At 35.8% G+C, this 20,855-nt stretch overlaps 1 long non-coding RNA gene across 1 annotated transcript; it reads right to left on the bottom strand.

The window, feature by feature from the left end:
• Nucleotides 1-15,999: 15,999 nt before the first annotated feature.
• Nucleotides 16,000-16,673, bottom strand: LOC112489330 (uncharacterized). Its single transcript, XR_003053614.3, has 2 exons — nt 16,537-16,673; nt 16,000-16,429 (listed from the first exon to the last, which is right to left on the bottom strand). It is a non-coding gene; the product is annotated as an uncharacterized LOC112489330 (long non-coding RNA).
• Between the last annotated feature and the right edge of the window lie 4,182 nt (nt 16,674-20,855).

Genomic DNA, 20,855 nt, shown 5'->3' with positions numbered 1-20,855 from the left:
TATGAAAAATGTGAAATTTGTTATATAATTTAAAATTGTAAAATTTATGATTTTTAGATGCACCGTGCACGTACTGGTGTTCTGTTTATATGTGATATGGTTAGTGTGCACACGGTTGTGATTAGCGCGCAGGTGGGTGTGATTAGCGCGCAGGTGATGTGATTAGCGCGCAGGTGGGTGTGAGTAGCGCGCGGTTGATATTATGAGGGTGTCCTGTGGATGCCATCGGAGAGGGCGGCCACCCCCCTTTGGCCGGGACACCAGGTTAGCAGCGGCGCAGTGGGACGCCACGCGACCGTATGCCGGTTTCTCTCTATAACCTCCTGTCTGGCAGTACCTCGGGACGCTGGGTACTCTGGCGCCACTGGTATATAGTGGGTGCATCAAATGATTTTCAGAACTGTGTTTTAAAAATAAAATGTTTGGAAACTGTATTGGAATTAAAAATATAATTATTACTGTTCGGATATTTATTTGATGTCTTGGTTTTCGGGGAATATGAATAAAGGGTTTTGTGAAAATGTTTTAAAAGGGGAACCTTTCCAACTGAGAGAATTGTAAGGGTTTTGAGAGAAATTATTATTTCCAAATAATTATTATTTATACTTATTACTGTGATATTATATGGTATAGTAGTAGGGTCGCTCACTGAGATGATTAGCATCTCATACTCTTAAATTCCGTTCCTCTAGGTACCAGGTTGTCGGTGTTCATCCAGAGCGGACTTGATCTTCATCGCTGTTTTACTTCGTGAAGTACCCTGTTCTTCTTTATTGCAGTTGTACTATTTCTTTCACTCTTGTTGTATTTATCTTGCAATGGATTACTGTATTTTTGTTTTGAAGTGCTGAATTTTGTGGAACCAATTTGTAGTTTGTGGGAGGAATAAGGGGATATTTTTGAAGTGTGTTTTCAGTGCAGGTAAATTTGTGGTAAGTAAATCCCTTAGGGGAGGTGCTGTCGGATTTTCCGTTGGAAGGTTCGGTGGTATTTCCCTGGGATCAGGGCTGTCTAGGGTTCCGGAGGAGGAATTCTGGACGGGTCCTGACATATATCATTAAAAAAAATCAAAATATGTCTTTATGAAGGGATATTTTAGCAATTATGTAGAACCACTCCCTCACCCTCGTCCCCAGTTCCTAGTCTTCAGTTCCCATTTACCATCATGTTTGAATTCATGCCCTTTTTGCTAGAGTATGTGTCAGGACCCGTCCAGAATTCCTCCTCGGAACCCTAGACAAGCCTTGATCCCAGGAAAATACCACCGAACCTTCCAACGGAAAATCCGGCAGCATCTCCCCTAAGGGTAGGACTAACCAAAAATTACCTGCACTGAAAACACACTTCTATGTTCATCCCCTTATTCCTCCCATGATACTACAAATTGATTCCACAAATTTCAGCACTTCAAAAAAATAACAGCAGCAACCAGTGTAATAATAATAACTACATGTCCAAAACAGTATACAGAGCATTATACAACAAAGGTGGAATTTATACAATGACAGATAAGAAGTAATACAAGACAGAGAGGGAAAAAGGGAAGAAAAACTTCTTGAATCTTCGGCAACGAACTGAGATGTTGGGCTCGCCCCGGACAATCAACGTCTCCAACCTGGACCTAGGGGAACGAAATTTAAGAGTGTGAGATGCTAATCATCTTAGTGAGTGACCCTATTTACTGAACACCTTTAATAATAATAATATAAAAATAAAGGAATTTAATCAATCCATACCGAACAATTACATAAATAAATAAATAAACAATTGAAATAATAATTTCTCTCAAAACCCTCACTATTCACTCCGTTGGAAATGTTCCCCTTTTTAAAACATTTTCCAAAACCCGATGTACGTACTCCCCGAAAACCAAGGGATTAAATCATTTGATAAACAATAAATAATAAATACCCCAATATATAATTAAAATATAATAAACTATAGTAGATAATTTTGAACACCTTTGGGGTTTAAAACATTATTTGCAATTTACATCTGACGCACCACACCATATACCGGTGATGCCCTCCGATACCCAGCGTCCCGAGCACCAATTGGCGGGGGGGTTAAAGAGAGAAACCTGCAAACAGCACTTCGGCATCCCGACAGTACCGCTGCTGAAACCATCTCCCGGCCAAGGAGGGGGGCGGCTGTGCAGAATAACAAACTTGCCTGCCCACGGTCCAATGGCAACAACGGGAGAAATAATAACCGCACGCTAAACCACATAATACATGCGCGCTACCACGTGTCCATACACCAGAACACCAATACTGTATGAGTGCGTCTAAAAATAAACATTATTAACCAACTGTACCGTTTTCCAAAATTACCGTGGGAAATACATTAAATTCACACACTTACCATCCCACATATTTTTATTTAACCAAACCGGTACGAAACATCGATAACACATAAACCACAATTTTCTCGAAGTACGAGGTTTAACAATAAAAATACCACGGGCATAATTTATAAAATTTAAACAAATATTTTCGTAAAATATTTAACCCAATTATGCCCGAAAAATAATACTTAAAACCACGTACAAATACTACCGAAATACACTTTGCTCATGCATAATAAATTAATTAAACCACAATAAAACCATAACCAAATCGTACTACATGAGCGTAATTTAAATACCAATTAAACATAATTAATTGCCCAAAAATGATATAAAATCCAGACACAATCAATTACTGAAAATACTTGCTCATGTGTAATAAATACCATTTAATCACAATAAAATAATAATCGGGAATTTCTAATGACCCCAAAATTTCATTTAGCACCAATGGGTAAATATATATATAAAATAATATTTTTCCCGATTATATTTAAAATACGCTACATGAGCACAAATTACAGATATTAAATAAACACCACATAGATATAATTAATTGCCCCAAAAATATTTTTAAAGGTGGGTCACACACCTGGAGCACGCAATTAAATTATGATCCACCATGGGATCAATTCCACGACTCACCGGTGCTCCTAGAACAAAATTCACAGACAGTCAAATAAATTAATATTTTTATCGGGTAAATAATACCCGGTACCTAGGGGGTCAAACACAAACTTTAACCAAAATGGTTGAATAATATACCGAATCGAAGCTCGTGGAACGAGGAGCGCATTACCGGTCTCCATCGACCCCAATTCCGCCGGAGGTGGCCGGAATTTGGCTGGAAAGCTTCGGTCGATTTTCAATTCCTCGTGTCTCGCAAACCGCTTCGAATTTTTGAGATTGGAGGCCATTTTTCAACTCAGAGGACCCAAAATAGGGGGAGAGGAGGTTTAATTCGGACTGGGCTGGCCGGAATACGGCGAAATCGCCGGAAAAAGTTAACCGGCCGCCGCGACTTCGCCGGCCGGCCGGCAGCCAAATTTGGCTGGTGAACCTTCCGGTGTGTGGGCTTGGATGGTGGCCGGCGCGTGTAGTGTATGGGTGGCCGGAATTTGAAAAATACGGTGAGAGAGAGGGACGACGGGAGGGAGAAAAAAAAACTGTGCGTTTTGTCTCTGTCTTGGTCGGGCTCGGGGAAGAAGAAGGGAAGGAAGGGAAAGAAAGGAAGGGTGTTTTCCCACATGGGGAAAAAGAAAAGAAAAAGAAAAAGAAAAAGAAAAGAAAAAGGAAAAGAAAAAGAAATAAAATAAAAATAATTAAATAAAAAATAAAAATATTATTATTTAAAATAATAATTAAAATAATTTGGTAATACACATGGTTGACATGTGGCTTCTCAACATGGTGACACATGGTCACCTTCATTAAGTCACACGTGGCACATCGTTACGCGTTTAAAAAAATAATATTAAAATAATACAGTATTTGAAAAACTCTACAGGTCCATAATTTTCAAACCACATGTCCAAATCGGACGTGCCACCAGTCTACGGACTCATATCGATGAACACTTCACAACCATGCATGAGTCAAAGCTCATTTCCCCATAAATAAAAAGTCAACTCCGGCACCCCTTGGACCTCAACTTGTTTTGCTCATAACTTTCAAACCATAGCTCCGTTTTCAACGTGCTACCAGTCTACGAACTCGTGCCAAAGTGTACTTCGTAATGGTACCTCAGTCAACCTAGAATTCCAACCGGGTCAAAAAGTCAACTTTTGACCTCTTGATCAACGGTCAAAGGTCAACCTTGGTCAACGTGCAAAAATTTCCGACATGGTTCGGGACAGGGTGTTATAGTATGAAAAATTCATTTTTTAAAAAGATTTTGTAAATAAAATTCAGAAGTTGCAGAGAGATAATAGAAGTGACAGGACCCACCCCGGGAACCTTCCCAGGATCCCCCGGGTGGCCCCACCTAGTGAAGTCCCACTGGACAATCCTTAGAGAATATCCAATGGAACCTCATCTTAAAATGTGGCCAACAAACACAAGCGATAACAATAATACCTCAATATTCATAACAGCATAAAGTCTACAACCGGTCTACTGTACTACAGGCCATAACTGCATGCATAATTATCACGGTCTCTACTGAGTCCCATATATAAAATTAAAGCATTTTAAGAGTATCAACAAAGTCCAGGAGTACAAATAAGTAATAAATAAATCCAAAAGATAACAATAGATAAAGAAAGATAAATACGGCTGCTGTCATGGAAGGAACAAAACGATAAGCTGCGCGTGAGGTAGACTGCTACTAGCTGCCTGGGCCTAAGGAACGAATTTAAAACAATAAAATATGAGATAAAAAAATCTCAGTGAGTGACATAGTATAATAGAAAAATAATGATTTATTTCTGAAAAATCTTTCTCTCAAGACCTCTCATTCCACTCGTTTGAAAAGTTTCTCGTTTAAAAATCATTTCATAAAACCCAAACTTGTATCCCAATTAATATCATAAAAACCGATGCTGAAAAGTATGAATGAACGATCATTGTAATATTATGAAATGTCTCAAATCAAGATATAAACATTTGAGCATAAAATATAATAAATACAGTTCCACCAAATAAATATGAAAATGCAGAAATCACCACAATATTTGTAAATCAACAATATATACAAACATATACAATGTACCATACGATGTACCAATCTGCAAACCGTGGGATACATCCACCTCATGACCCTCAATATATGAACGATGTCGTGGAAATAATAAATAACCGTCGGGATGTACCCAACCTCACGGTCCCTGGCATTAATAAACCGTTGGATGATACCAACCTCATGGCACTGTGGTAATAATAATAAACCGTCGGGTAAACCCGACCTCACAGTCCGTGGTAATAATAGATAACCATTGGATGAAACCAACCTCATGGCACCGTGGTAAACCTAGCGCGCTGTAATATAATACTGAACCAAACTCTGGTACTATGCGGTACGTCAATTTAAAATAACCGATACAGTACCCTACCGTATCATAAATCATAATTTAATATTCACGCTCAACCGCTTCTCTAAATATTTCCAAAAAAAACTTCAAATCATTATTTCTAACTAAAATAAGAAAATACCATAGTGAAATATATTCACCATAAACCGATTTTAAGCATCTAAAAATTTATAAAATATTTGAACATACTTAAAATCATATAATTTTCAATATGCCTTCTCAAATCGATTAATTTCCAAAGTGATTTAAAACCTTAATTCAAATACCAAAATATTAAATACCACAAGTTCATTCATGAACTAATTAGAATTGCCAAACGTTTAAAATATTGATAAAAGTCATATAAAATGATAACACATATATGTAAAAGCAGATCTTCATGCATCCATAGAATGAACATTCAAATCAAACGACAGATATAAGTAGAATACTCAAATCACATATATATATATATATATATATATATTATACTATATACCAAAAATATTTTTAAAACTAATAACCACTCACAGTACTGTACACGCTCACATCTGCTCCTCTACAGGATCACCTCCAGACTCAACTCGAGTGCCTGTAATATAATAAAATATTCCTCAGGCTCCAAACGACTAAATCAGAGACACTTGTATAATCCAAATGTCTCAAAATAATTTACAGTACTATAAAATTGCATAAATTAGATACCGGACAGTCCAATTATACCGCGTGTCCTTAGGACCCGGTACCCAAAATTGGGGATTTTCACCCGAAGCATAATATTTCAAAATCGAACCACCTAATGGATCCTAATAATATCCAATTTTACTAATTCAACTCCAATTTTAACTAATTTGATCAATTTTGTCCAAACACAGTCCCCAACTTATCCAAAAATTAGCTAATTGATCCAAAAATGGAAAAATTATCAAATGACCTCCAAAATTCATAAACTTTATATTGACAGAAAGCCTAAAAGATAAGGAAGTCATTAGTATGCTCACCTTGGTCCAAAGTTTCCTCCGGTGGCCAGAAAACACTGTTGAAGCGTCGGCAGAAGTTCCTGTTGTCGGATCTTTCAAACGGTGAGGAATTTGGACAAAATAACCTCGGAAATGAGTTTAGAGGGGTCGAAAATAGTGGAAAAGGTGTATGGGCTGGCTTGAAACGGCTGAGAAATGAGAAAATCCGATGACCCACCTCGCCGGCCATCGCGGACTTTGCCGGCCCGATCTGGGTGCTTCCGGCCACTTTTTGCCTTGAAATTTCACGAATGAGCTCGCCTTCAAGTGACCTTTCTAGTTGGCTGGTGCGTGTAAGTGGTGGTTGGCCAAAAATGGACAAAATGGCGGTGACCCGGTTCGACGGTAAATGGGGTCGAAACGATCCAGTTCAGACCCACGGGTCTGAGGAGAGAATTTCTCGGGTTTTGGGGAAGAAATGGGTATTTTGGACTTTGTTTCCTATTTGACACACTTACCTAGGCTTATATAAAGCCTTGAGTCACTAACAGATAAAAACTGGGGACTGGCTTGGACACTGATTTAAAACTTATGCTTAAAACTTCTTAGAACCATAACCTTTTATCCATAACTCAGAATTTGGCGTGCCGCCAGTCTATGAACTCGTATCGACCATGGTACCTCAGTCAAACCAAAAATATTGGCTATTGAAAAAGTCAACTTGAACCCATATATTGTTCACTTGGTCAAACTTAGTCAATTTGGTCAAACTTGTTTAATCATGTATATTTTTGGTACGGAGTGTTACAACCTATCCCCTTTAAAGAAATTTCGTCCACGAAATTCGTACTTTAGTTTTGGAAGAGGTAAGGGTACTGATCCGCATTTGATCCTCTTGCTCCCAAGTCGCCCCTTCGACAATTTGGTTTCTCCAAAGAACCTTCACCAAAGCTATAGTCTTGTTGCAAACCCTTTTCTCTTCCCTTCCTAAAATTTGCACTGGCTACTCCTTATAAGACAAGTCATCCCTAAATTCAATCTCCGGTGTCTCTAACACATATGATGGGTCTGAGATATACTTGCGGAGCATGGAGATGTGAAAAACATCATGGACTCGAGAAAGCTCCTCCGATAAGTCAATCCTGTAAGCCACTAGACCTATCCTCTCTACTATCTCATACGGTCCAATGTAGCGAAGAGTTAACTTCCCTCGTTTTGCAAAACGTACTACACCTTTCCAAGGAGAGAGCCTTAAGAATACTCGATCGCTAACCTCAAACTTGAGATCCTTCCTATGCACATCCGCATAGCTCTTTTGCCTGTCTTGTGCTGCTTTCAACTTGGCCCGTATAATATTGACCTTGTCCACTGTCGCCTGTACAATCTCAGGGCCTAGAAGTTTCCTTTCACACGTCTCATTCCAACATAATGGAGTCCAACATTGTCTCCCATACAACGCCTCATAAGGTGACATCTCAGTGCTCGAGTGATAGCTATTGTTGTAGGTGAACTCTGCTAAAGGTAGATACTCATTCCAATTCCCCTTGAACTGTAGCACACATGACCTCATCATGTCCTCTAAGGTCTGAATAGTCCTCTCAGATTGTTCATCGGTCTGAGGGTGAAAAGCGGTACCCAAATTCAACTTGACACCAAGTTCATTCATTAATCTTCGCCAAAATCTCGAAGTGAACCGTGGATTTCTGTCAGATATAATCAATATTGGCACTCCATGTAAGCTCACTATATGATTCATAAAGAGTTCCGCTAACTTTTGAGGAGAAAACTACTCACGAAAGGATAGGAAATGTGCAGACTTAGTGAGTCAATCCACGATCACCCAAATACCGTCATGCCTCTGAACTGTGGAGGGAAGCTTGAATACAGAATCCATCGTGATGCACTCCTATTTCCATTCTAGGATAGGTAAGGGCTGTAGAAGTCCAAAAGACTTTTGTCTCTCTACTTTCACTTATTGACAAATGAAACACTTGGATACATAATCAGCAACTTCTCTTTTCATCCTTGCCCACCAATAATGCTTTTTCAAGGTATGGTACATCTTGATGCTACCAAGGTGCATGGCATACACAGAACTATGCGCTTCATCCAGTACTTGCCTTTTCAGCTCTTCATTTGTGGGAACACAAAGCCTAGGACCAATCACCAATGCTCTATTGCCTCTGATAGTGAAATCTGACTTCCCCCTGGTTTAACTTTCTTTCTTATGCTCATTAAGTAAGGGACTTCAAATTGGACCTCAAAAACACAATCCACAAGTATTGGTCATAGTCAAAAGCTAGTAAAAAGTACTCATGAAGTATGCATGCACAAATTAACACCCAACTGTGCAACTCAAACATCAAAGAAATAGTGCAATCATAATCCTTTAGCAATCTTATCCATCTCTTTTGCCTTAAGTTCAACTCCTTCTAAGTAAACAAATACTTAAAGCTCTTATGATCATTAAGGGTCCGACAAGTAACTCTATACAAGTAGTGCCTCCAAGCTTTCAATATAAAGATCATTGCAGCAAGCTCTAACTCATGAGTCAGATAATTCAGCTCATGTTTCTTCAACTGTCTAGAAGCATAAGTATCAACTCATAACTTTCTAAAAGAAAATCCATCCATCAATTCAAAAAGAAGGCTTAGAACTTAAATCTAATTTCCTCAAACCAAATAGTAGTGTCACAAAGTTAAAATGTAAATTATTCTCTTTACCTCCGATTACACTCCTGGTACTTGCAATTATAAGATCCATGTTTCTCATTGATTATTCAATTTCCTTAACCTCGACAAACATCTTTATTTTAACCAAATTCATCAAAGTCATAAAACAAAGTTCCTTATATTTATTCCAATGGAGAGCTTTAGATTGCTTATAAAGCCTAAATGAAATCCTCAAGATTGTCAACACCAAGAAATATGAAGCCAAAAGATCAAGTCTGAGTCCTCTCATCATCTCAAATATCATTCTTGAAGATACCTCAAATTCTTCCAATTTCAAACAAACTCTAAGAATACATACCTCGAGCAATAAAGAAATTTAAATTTTAATTCTAATATCACAACCAAATACTATAAACTAGTTACTAGGTTCTCAAACCATAAGAAAACATTCATTACTTGCTTATATTCTAGTTATGCCCCAAAAATCATATTCCTTAGAAGATTAAGTTATCATCAAGAATATCAACCACCTTAGATCCATAAAACATCATCGATATAAAACCCTCAACCTTCAAAAAAACAAAATATCAAAACCAAGATCTAAAATCATCATCCAAAAGCAGATGCTACAAAACCAACTTATGAAATTCACCGCTTAATTCTCAGCAAATTTTCCTACACAAGATCACCAAAATGCCTAAATAAACTTTATATATACTAGATTCTAATATTAAGAACCTTAATTTACATGCAACGAAGATAACTACTCTTAAACACTTGACGAGGTTAAAAGAATCCTCTTATGGATGTGGAACTTTGCAGGTAACACCCCTAACGAACTCGAGTCATCTCGACTAGTGTAACATATTCACGTAAAACAAAAGAGCATGTGGTCCTTGAGTCAATAAAATATTTCCGTCACTACCAAGCATAGATAATGTATCTGTCACAACATCAGAGTGATCCTTCTAATTGATCATAGCATATACCTTACCTCTGGTAAGTTGTCATCCCTTCTGACCTCTGCCTTTGGCTGTGTACGAAGACCGTTGTCCTCATCCGGACATTGCATAGGATCCATGGAGCCGTCATAACCAACTGCTCCAAGTCTACAAGCCTACTTAACAGAATACCTAATAAACCCACTCCTCTCGAGTGATCAAGCCAGGCGCTCGACAAGATGCTTCAAATAAGTGGACGCATCTATACCACCAGTTATAGCATGCTGGCAACCACGTCTACCTCCTCGCGACATCAAGAAAAAGTTTTATATGATAGAATAAGCCAAAATATATTTAACAACCACAAAAGGGTAGGTATGGAAGGTAAAATACAGGATGAGTTGTACAGCAATGCACAACCCCAAGGAATTTAGAACCTAAAGCTCTGATACCAAGCTGATAGGACCTGCCCCAGGAACCTTCTCAGGATCCCCCGGGTGGCCCCACCTAGTGAAGTTCTACTGGACAATCCTTAGAGAATATCCAATGGAACCTCATCTTAAAACGTGGACAACAAACACAAACGATAACAATAATATCTCAATATCCACAACAGCATAAAGTCTACAACCGGCCTACTATACTACAGGCCATAACTACACGCATAATTACCATGGTCTCTATTGAGTCCCATATCTAAAATCAGAGCATTCTAAAAGTATTAACAAAGTCCAGGAGTACAAATAAGTAATAAATAAATCCAAAAGATAACAGTAGATAAAGAAGAGATAAATACGGCTGCTGTCGTGGAAGAAACAAAACGATAAGTTGTACGCGAGGTAGACTACTACTAGCTGCCTAGGCCTAGGGAAACGAATTTAAAACAATAAAACATGAGATAAAGAAATCTCAGTGAGTGGCATAGTATAATAGAAAAATAATGATTTATTTCTGAAAAATCTTTCTCTCAAGACCTCTCATTCCACTCGTTTGAAAAGTTTCCCGTTTAAAAATCATTTCACAAAACCCAAACTTGTATCCCAATTAATATCATAAAAACCGATGCTCAAAAATATAAATGAACGATCATTGTAATATTATGAAATGTCTCAAATCAAGATATAAACATTTGAGCATAAAATATAATAAATACAGTTCCACCAAATAAATATGAAAATGCAGAAATCACCACAATATTTGTAAATCAACAATATATACAAACATATACAATGTACCATACGATGTACCAATCTGCAAACCGTGGGATACATCCACCTCATGACCCTCAATATATGAATGATGTCGTGGAAATAGTAAATAACCGTCGGGATGTACCCAGCCTCACGATCCCTGGCATTAATAAACCGTTGGATGATATCAACCTCACGGCACTGTGGTAATAATAATAAACCGTCGGATTAACCCGACCTCGCAGTCCGTGGTAATAATAGATAACCGTTAGATGAAACCAACCTCACGGCACCGTGGTAAACCTAGCGCGCTGTAATATAATACTGAACCAAACTCTGGTACTATGCGGTACGTCAATTTAAAATAACCGATACAGTACCCTACCGTATCATAAATCATAATTTAATATTCACACTCAATCGCTTCTCTAAATATTATTTCTTACTAAAATAAGAAAATACCATAGTGAAATATATTCACCATAAACCGATTTTAAGCATCTAAAAATTTATAAAATATTTGAACATACTTAAAATCATATAATTTTCAATATGCCTTCTCAAATCGATTAATTTCCAAAGTGATTTAAAACATCAATTCAAATACCAAAATATTTAAATACCACAAGTTCATTCATGAACTAATTAGAATTGCCAAACGTTTAAAATATTGACAAAAGTCATATAAAATGATAACACATATATGTAAAAGCAGATCCTCATGCATCCATAGAATGAACATTCAAATCAAACGACAGGTATAAGTAGAATACTCAAATCACATATATATACTATACTATATACCCAAAACATTTTAATACTAATAACCACTCACAGTACTGTAGATGCTTACGTCTGCTCCTCTACAAGATCGCCTCCAGACTCAACTCGAGTGCCTGTAATATAATAAAATATTCCTCAAGCTCTAAATGTAACAGCCCAGACCACCCGCGTCCGATATTGTCCTCTTTGGGTCTAGGGAATCCTCTTACAGCCAAGCCCTCATGGTTTTGTCAAAACGCATCGTACGGGAAAGATATCCTCACCACCTTATAAGGCGTGCTTCGTTCCCCTTTCCAACCGATGTGGGACTCACAATCCTCCCTCTTTGGGGCCCAGCATCCTCGCTGGCACACTGATCCCGGTACTGGCTCTGATACCATCTGTAACAGCCAAGTCCACCTGCATGCGATATTATCCGCTTTGGGCCCAGCCCGCACAGTTTTAAAAGGTCTCTCAAGGGAAAGGTATCCACACCCACTTATAAGGAGTGTTTCATTCCCCTTTCCAAGCCCCAAGGGGGATGGATTGTGAAGTCCCACATCAGTTGGAAAGGGGAACGAAACACTCCTTATAAGTGGGTGTGGATACCTTTCCTTTGAGAGGCCTTTTAAAACCGTATGGGTTGGGCCCAAAGCAGACAATATCTCATGCGGGTGGACTGGGCTGTTACACCAAACTACTAAACCAAAGACACTTGTATAATCCAAATGTCTTAAAATAATTTACAGCACTACAAAATTGCATAAATTGGACACCGGACAGTCCAATTATACCGCGTGTCCTTAGGACCCGGTATCCAAAATTGAGGATTTTCACCCGAAGCCTAATATTTCAAAATCGAACCACCTAATGGGTCCTAATAATATCCAATTTCAGTAATTTAACTCCAATTTTAACTAATTTGACCAATTTTGTCAGTCCCCAACTTATCCGAAAATTAACTAATTGATCCAAAAATGGAAAAATTATCAAACGACCTCCAAAATTCATAAACTTTATATTGATGGAAAGCCCAAGAAACAAGGAACTCATCAGTATGCTCACCTTGGTCCAAAGTTTCCTCCGGTGGCCGGAAAACACTGTTGAAGCATCGGCCGAACTTCGCATTGTTGGATCTTTCAAACGGTGAGGAATCTGGACAAAATAACCCCGAAAATGAGTTTAGAGGGGTCAAAAATAGTGGAAAAGGTGTATGGGTTGGCCTGAAACGGCCGAGAAATGAGAAAATCTGGCGACCCACCTCGCCGGCCAATGCGGACTTCGCCGCCCCGATCTGGGCATGTCCGGCCACTTCACGGCTGAGCTTGCCTTCAAGTGACCTTTCTAGTTGGCTGGTGCATGTAAGTGGTGGTTGGCAGAAAATGGGCAAAACGGTGGTGATTCGGTTCGACGGTAAACGGGTCGAAACGGCCCAATTTGGACCCACGGGTCTGAGGAGAGAATTTCTTGGGTTTTGGGGAAGAAATGCGTATTTTGGGCTTTGTTTCCTATTTGACATGCTTACCTAGGCTTATATAAAGCCTTTGATCACTAACAGACAAAAAATGGGAGACTAGCTTGGACACTGATTTAAAACTTATGCTTAAAACTTCTCAAAAACATAACTTTTTATCCGTAACTCAGAATTTGGCGTGCCGCAAGTCTATGAACTCGTATTGACGAGATCTACACCATTGTACCTTAGTCAAACCAAAAATATTGGCTATTGAAAAAGTCAACTTGAACCCATATATTGTTCATTTGGTCAAACTTGGTCAAACTTAGTTAATTTGGTCAAACTTGTTTAATCATGTATATTTTTGGTACGGCGTGTTACAAGAAGTGTTATGAAAAGTTCTAGTTGCTAAAAATTGGCATCTGTAGCTAGGAAGAGAGAGAGAGGGAGATAGAGAGACCAAAATATCTTCCACTGTCGACGTTGATGCTCGCTGAAATCCAATATTATCGTTGATATTTTGTTAGAGTCATCGATTTTTTCTTCATTGGACTTATGAGACCATGGTTTGAGAGAAAGAGGATTGTCATCATGGCTATTAGATACCTTCCATAATATGTAGCCCACCTTTCTTTTTAATGAAAATTTTTATTGTCCTTCAATAAATAAATAAATAAAATAAATATTCTTTCCTTCGAGAAGTTATAATTTATATAATTAGTTTAAAAGTTCATTAAAAAAAAAAAAACTAATATAAAAATCTTCAATAATGCTGTAGGGTACTAAATTGTTTTATATCAAATGATAAGGTTATTGCAAAATAAAAAATAAATGGATGATATGGTACACGATATACCAACATTTTATTTGCGTCCATTTAAAAGTAGAAAAACAATATATATTCTCAAATCATTTGGAAAAAAGTTACTAAAAAATGTCTGTCATATATTAAAAGTCTAAAAAAAAGTTTTAAAAACTTCCCTCCAAAAATATTTTACAAGTAAAAGAGAAATTTGGTTATTAAAGGAGAAAATAGAATCCCCCCACCCACCCACCCCCCCCCCCCCCCAAAAAAAAACCAAAAAAAAAAAAAAAAAGGAAAAGAAAAAAGAAATCATTGTTAAAAAAATAATAATTAGATGTTATATTGATATCCTTCCTCAAATTCAAACAAGTCATATAAAACAATAAAGAGCTATAATAGAAGATCATCTTATTTGTTAATCTATTTTATAAAATCCACTAAATTCTTTGATATAACTAGTGTTTAAGTTAGAGCCTTGGTTATGTTTAAGTAATTGTTGATGTGAAGTCCCACATCGGTTGGAAAGGGAAATGAAGCACGCCTTATAAGGCGGTGTGGATACCTTTCCCTTGAGACGCATTTTGACAAAACCATGAGGGCTGGGTTGTAAGAGGATTCCCCGGTCCCAAAGAGGAAAATATCTCATGCGGGTGGTCTGAACTGTTATAGATGGTATCAGAATCAGTATCTGGATCGGTGTGCCAACAAGGATGCTGGGGGGAACGAAGCACACCTTACAAGGTGGTGTACCTTATAAGGCGGTATGGATAGATCGGTGTGCCAGCAAGGACGCTGGGGGAATGAAACACGCCTTATAAGGTGATGTACCTTATAAGGTGGTGTGGATACCTATTGTTTTAGACGCGTTTTGACAAAACCTTGAGGGCTGGATTGTAAGAGAATTCCTCAGACCCAAAGAGACCAATATCTCATGCGGGATTGTAAGAGGATTCCCCAGACCCAAAGAGGACAATATCTCATACGGATGGTCTGTGCTGTTACAGTTGGTATTAATTTTAATGTCCAAATAAAAGTTTGACTTTGAACCAAAATTGCAACTCAACCCTCTTAATGTGTGTGGAAAATTCATATTATACCACTTGATATTCAAAGGTAAGAATTATAAAGGTATATATACTATTCGATTATTAAAATGAAATCAATGAACTGTAGCAATAAAAAAAATGAAATATCAAGGAATTTTTTTTTTTTCTTTGGTAACTAACAATGATTAATGAAATTAAAACATATGGAATCAGAATGTAAATGAATAGAGAAAATAAATGTAGAATTGCACTTTGAAACCTTGCAAGATAATTATAAACTTTCTAATCTCTACTTTTAAGAAAAACATTTTAGCTATACCCATTGGGAGCTACCATTAATGATAAGAATAATCTGTAAATGGACACTACACTGTTAAAAAGTCAAATGCATGGTTTGAGAGGCTGCGCTCATGCAAAAGAGATTTGGAAGCTTACTAGCTTTTTATAGGTCATTCCCGAGCTTTATTGGAGACAACTCCTTGGAACTTTTTTCATTTGGTGTTCCCAGAATTTTTTGGGGGGATCAGCTATCTCATCAGATTATTAAGCACATCTTTTGGACAATTTGGGCTTCGAAAGAATGGTATTTTACATGGTATTCTTCCTCGCTCACCTCAGCAGTTAGTTTATTCAGCTTTTCTTCATTACTAGAACTTTTGGATCATGTTAGATGGTGCTATGATTGAGTGGAACAAGTCTAAAGTATTTAGTTTTGTTTCTTCTGATTAATGAGTGTTATTCTCTTCTATAAAAAATAAAAATAAATAAATAAATAAATAAAATAAATAAATAATAATACTTTTATAAAGAACAAAAAGGAATATTCTCTTAGGGTTTTGAAATTAGTCCAAATTTTTGTAACATTTGTAAATCATAGGTAGCAAACCTCAAAAAAAAAAAAAAAAAAAACAAAAAAAAACAAAAAAAAAAACAAAAAAAAAACAAAAAACAAAAAAAGAAAAAAAAATATTGTACACAAGTCATAAATTCAAATGAAACAGAGTGAAACTAAAACAACCAAGCTCAAAAATTAAAACCTTACAAATACAGTTCAAACAGAAGACCAACAATAAGAAGGTTTTTCTTGTACTTCAATAGTCTCAAGAGAAGGTGCGCACCAAACTAGAAAATCATGCAATTTTGAATTTCTCTTGTGATCACGGTATACGGTCGCATAGAGATGCTTCAGATTAGGCAATGGAGGAGACAATCTATTTCTTATATCTTCTGGAAAAATCATATCCTACAAAAGTTAACCATAACAACTTTGTATCATTAATCATCAACTTTCTACTTGGAAATTGTGAAAATGAAAAAAATAAAATAAACAAACTAAGCAATTATAAATACCAGTTCGCGGAGCGACAGGAACATCTTCTTCAAGCCTCGGAGATTTGAAAGAAAATGTACAAAATCAAAATACGAAGTTGATTCATAGAAACAAAGTTGTAAATTGGCTTGGGAAAGGTTGGGGGCCTCGATGGAAGTGTAAGTAAACTAAATTTGGTGTTCTAACTGTGGTCTTTTTGGTGCACCTAGAATGACAAAAAGATAAATATTTCAGGCAATGACTATGGATACTCAGATTTTTTACCTTATCGAAATAATCTAAAGTTAATCTCTCAAGGACGGCAAGCCGAGAAATTAGACATTCAAACCCCTGATCAGTAAACTCCACGGATGATAATGTGAGATTTTTAAGTGTTTTAGCAGGAAAATCTATGGAGCTTAGATCCAAACCATGATGATTAATTACTTTCAGGCTGACTAAACACAAATCCTCAATAATAGGACATCCAGAAATAAGATTTTCAAGTGACTTATAATCAGATACCACACGGATCAATGAAAGATGTTTCAAAGTGGGAAACTTTGAAAGAAAAGGGGCCTCCAGCTTCAAATTTCTTAACTCAAGCTGAGTTAATGAACTTAAAAGTTGAAAGTGAAGTGGACTCAAAATTCAAAGCACAAAACTTCAGTTGAGCTAATGAACTTGCAGGATAAACAAACTGAGGAATACAGTAACCCTCCACATCAAGATCTAACTCCTTCGCTTTACTTTGAATGGCAGATCTCACCCAACTGTCTACTTGTCGAGCAGCATTCCTTCCGAGGATATAATAGTAAAGCTTAAAACTTATTAGGAATGTATCGCGTTGCATGTACTGCTTTCGAAATCTTAAACAGTTTTTCACAAACTTTAGGAACATGTTTGATCTATTCACGTTCTTGGCGAAAGTAACACCATTGAATTGACAATCGAAATATAAAAAAGGAGTAGAAACCCACATCCGTCTCCAGCGTCTTGAAACACCACTCATTCTAACAAGTTGAATGGTAGGAAGGAATGAGAAAATATAATGTATGAGTGAATCAGGTAATTGTGCTAATCGATCTTCAGCCATGATGTTGGGCTCATTTTGTACTTTTTCTCCATGGTTTCTCTTTACTCTTTTTCTTGCCATGGTTATAACAATCCTGAGAAGATTAGATTGTCCACTTGCTTATCAGAATATCCGTATGGATATAACACATTTTAGTGTTGGAGGCAAAGTCAATCAATCACACTGGCTATTACAAAGTTATCAAAATGATTATCTAGGGTTTTTTAAAGGCTAAGGAACACAAAGTATATAAACAGAAACACTCAAATATTTTGTGCAAAATTCCAGACCACTAGTCTTTTTGAAATGCGAAGGGACCGGTTTGTTGCATAACTAGATTTGAAAAACTGAAGTCGATACATATTAGATGAAACATAAAAAAAATAAATTATAACTGAAACTGTTTTATCCATCAACATGCCCAAAAAATAATAATAATAAGAAAACAATAAAGAAGCGCATAAACCCCATTCAAACCCAAAACTCAAATCATTTATTATCAACAAAACAAACAGGACAAAAATTTAAGATGCTCAGTGTCACCGAGCTGCCTAATAAGATTCAAATTATCAAATGCTCCAAAAGGAATTCAAACACAAAACTCAAAATATTATTTATATCAACAAACAACCAGAATAAAAAATGAAGATTATCACTGACCAAATGCCCAAAATAAATTCAAATGGTTTATATATATCAAATGGTTCCCAAATGGTTTATATATATATATATATATATATATCAAAAATTAAAAAATAAAAAATCACTGACCTGTATTAACACCCCGGGTGGGGAATCGCACAACCAAACTAAAAAACTGAAATTGAGAGCCAAAGAGAGAGAGAGTGAGAGTGAGATCAGAAAGAAACTTAGTCCTTTGAGAGTGAGAGTGAGATCAGAAAGAAAACTTAGTCCTTTGGCTTTTCAGACAAGGAGCAAAGAGAACGCAGAGATATATAGAAAATACTTTATCAGGAGATCCATGACTTTTTTTTTTTTTTTTTTTATAATTTTTTATCTCCCATTACACGTCTCAACGAGATACCAATGGATGATTGATACATCATTTAAAAGAAATTTGGGGAGGGCAAGAAGCGTCACTCCGTTACTTTCTTTTTTCCATTAAATAGATGCCATATTTTTGTGAATTTTTTTTTTATTTTATCCTTGTAGCATTACTGTATAAAAAAACCAACAAAATGCTATTAAAGTTAAAATCATATTTTTTTTTTAAATTACAAAATATTCCAAATTCATTTTCTGTATAATTCAAATCTATGCGTTCATGATATAGATAGAGATGCTTACCCACTGAAATTAATTCTGTTCGTCAAGACAAGGTCATACTTGTATAAGCAATTTTTGATAATGTTCTTTCATCCAAATAAAATTACAATTTACTCACCAAGAAATGAAAAATAAAAAAATAAAATATAAGACTGAACTTAGGCCAATATTGAAACTCAATCCTTTTCCTCCTATTAATGTGAAGAGCAGAGATGGCCATGGACTAGCCGCCGTCTCTTGTTAGATTTCAAATGGCAGTTTGCCCCAACTTTATCAGTTCTTGCTGGAACCGTCCCTAATGTGGTAGGGAGTACTTGATTTAATAGGAGATCGGGGAGGGGGCCAAAAACCCCATGTCTAGGTCGGTCGGGACGGGGATCTTATTCCTGCCTTGTATATTTAATAAAATTTATTCTATATTTATATTTTACATGTTGTTTAAACTTAAATATAATTATATTAATAATTGTGAATAAATTGTATAAATATAATATATATATATATATATTTAATATTACAAATCATCCCAAATTTTTTATCCCATGATTCGAACATATATAATATATTTTTAAAAATATTTTTTAAGTTTAAAAAATATTTTTTTTATTATTATTTTTAATAATGGGGAAATGAGGGAAAAAAAAAAGAAAAAGAAAAAGAAAGTATGAAATGGGTATGGGAGTACTTTTAGGGGGTTGAGCAAGATATGGGGGATGCCACCCCCGCCCGACCTACCTAATTGTCATCCGTTACTTTAGATTCCTTCATCTGTATCATAGATTCCTTATTACTTATTTATTAAAAATTATGGCAGGGTGGAAAGTATGAGCATTTATCGGTTTGAAACTAATTTATTTTGGCAATAATCAATCTAATTTAACTACTAATCGGTTTGTGAATTTTCAATTAAATCCAAACCGATATCAACATCATAAATTTCGATCCAATCTGATAAATGGTTGGTTTGGATTTGATTGAATGATCAGTTCTGGATTTAATTAATAAATGTTTGGGTTTTAGAATCTTAAAAACTAGTTAAAAATTTGGCTTTTGAAATTTTTTACTTTCGAAAAAATAACCAAAATTTTTATTAAAATCTCTTAACGTTTGAAAAAATGAAAAACTTTATTTTTTTAATAAGATAAATAAAATAAAATTGGTTAATATAATATTTCAATTATAACTATTTTTTTTAACTAAAAAATTCAAACCAAGATAAATGTTAAACAGAACCAAAAAAACAATAATTTATAAATTATTTTTTAATATATGTCTTTTGTATTTATATTTTAATCAGTTTGGTATAGATAGGTTTTATTTATTTATTTATTTATTTTCTCTTATACACAGTCTGAACCAATTCAATTATTAACTTTGAACTTCTAAAATTGATTCAATTTAATATAAATTAAGTAAACTAAACAAGTTGGATTGAATTAAATTGGTTGGATTGATAAGTTAATTGGGTTTTTTGCACATCCGTAACAGAGAATTTCCGAAGAAAAAAAAAAAAGCATAAAAAGTTAAAAGTAAAAAATTTTTGCCAATCTTTGCCGCCATCCGATTAAATGTTTCCATCCCACCCCGTTAGAGGCAGGGTGCACAGTTTAAATGAAATAAATGATAAAAATGAAATCGATATTTTAATAATAAAAACTGATTTATTATGTTTTCGAATAAGGAAAAATATAAAATAACAAAATAAATTCACCCTTTACCGTACCTCCCAACAAATTTTAATTCTTTTCTATTTTCATATATTTTGCAACCGAATATGACAAATAATTTTCAAATTAAACATAACCGTGTTTTTTAGTCAGCATTACAATTGCAAAAAGCAAGATTTTAACCAGGCCAAAATTTAAATAAGAGTGTATTTTTAGTGGTTTTATCGTCGGATCAAACCTACGAATACAGTAATTGTGTTCATTAAATAATTAATATTTTTCTAATTTCTAGTTTTAAACGAACAAGCAATGGTTCTCTTGGCGTTTCTGA

Source organism: Ziziphus jujuba, chromosome 3, assembly GCF_031755915.1.
Source record: "Ziziphus jujuba cultivar Dongzao chromosome 3, ASM3175591v1".
Classification (NCBI taxonomy): domain Eukaryota; kingdom Viridiplantae; phylum Streptophyta; class Magnoliopsida; order Rosales; family Rhamnaceae; genus Ziziphus; species Ziziphus jujuba.
Note: the sequence above shows the minus strand (reverse complement) of the source record. Positions and strands in the feature narration are given on the sequence as shown.